Here is a 1,342-nt window from a genome sequence, read left to right as displayed (position 1 = left end):
CCACAAGAATTGAGAACTACAGACCAATATCCCTAATGAACATTGATGCAAAAATCCTTAACAAAATACTAGCCAATAGAATACAAAAGCATATTAAAAATATAATTCACTGAGACCAAGTGGGATTCATACCAAGGAAGCAGGGATGGCTCAACATACGAAAGACCATCAGCATTATTTGCCACATTGGCAGGAAAAATGATAAGAACCACATAATGGTATCAATAGATGCAGAAAAAGCATTCGACAACATCTAATACACATTCCTGTTTAAGACACTCAAGAAGATTGAAAAGAAGGAAAATTCCTCAATATTATACAAGCCATATATGAAAAAACAACAGCCAACATGGTAGTTAATGGAGAAAAGACAAAAATAATTCCACTTAAAAAGGGGACCAGAGAAGGATGCCCCTTGTCCCCACTCCTATTTAACATCATACTGGAGGTCCTAGCTAACAACATAAGACAAAGGAAGGATATTAAAGGTATTCATCTAGGGAAGGAAGAGGTGAAATTATCATTATTTGCAGACAATATGATTCTATATATTGAAGGTCTCTTAAACTCCACAAGCAGAGTATTGGAAGCAATAGAGGAATATGGCAGAGCAGCAGGATACAAAATCAACAAACAGAAGTCTATTGGGCTGCTCTACACAGCAGACAAGATCACAGAAGAGACGATTAAAAAGGTACTACCCTTTACAATAGCCAAGCACAAATGGAAATATCTAGGGATATACCTGACTAAAAAGATGAAAGATTTGCATGAGGAAAATTATGAAACACTACTACAAGAAATCAAGAATGACCTCAACAAATGGAAGAATATCTCATGCTCGTGGATCGGCAGACTCAATATAGTAAAGATGTCAGTACTGCCCAAGGCACTATGTAAGTTCAATGCTATCCCGATATGAATATCACCATCCTTCCTCAAAGAATTGGAAAAATAGATTACCAACTTCATATGGAGGGGGAAGAAGCCCAGAATTAGCAGAGAACTCCTCAAGAAGAAGGACAAAGTGGGAGGACTTGCTCTACCTGACTTTAGCACGTACTATACGACCACAATAGCCAAAACAGTGTGGTACTGGTTGACAGATATTCAGACCAATGGAAAAGAGCTGAAGACCCAGAAATAAAAGCATCGGCATACAGGCAACTGATCTTTGATAAGGGCCCAAAAAATATTAAATGGGAAGCAGATGCTATCTTCAATAAATGTTGCTGGAAAAAAATGGATATCTACCTGCAGAAAAATGAAGCAAGACACTTACCTCACTCCGTGCACAAGAATAAACTCAAGGTGGATCACAGACCTTGAGATAAAACCCCAA

Source organism: Echinops telfairi, unplaced genomic scaffold (genome assembly GCF_000313985.2).
Source record: "Echinops telfairi isolate 266 unplaced genomic scaffold, ASM31398v2 ScPeMD7_32;HRSCAF=126, whole genome shotgun sequence".
Taxonomy (NCBI): Eukaryota; Metazoa; Chordata; class Mammalia; order Afrosoricida; family Tenrecidae; genus Echinops; species Echinops telfairi.
Note: the sequence above shows the minus strand (reverse complement) of the source record.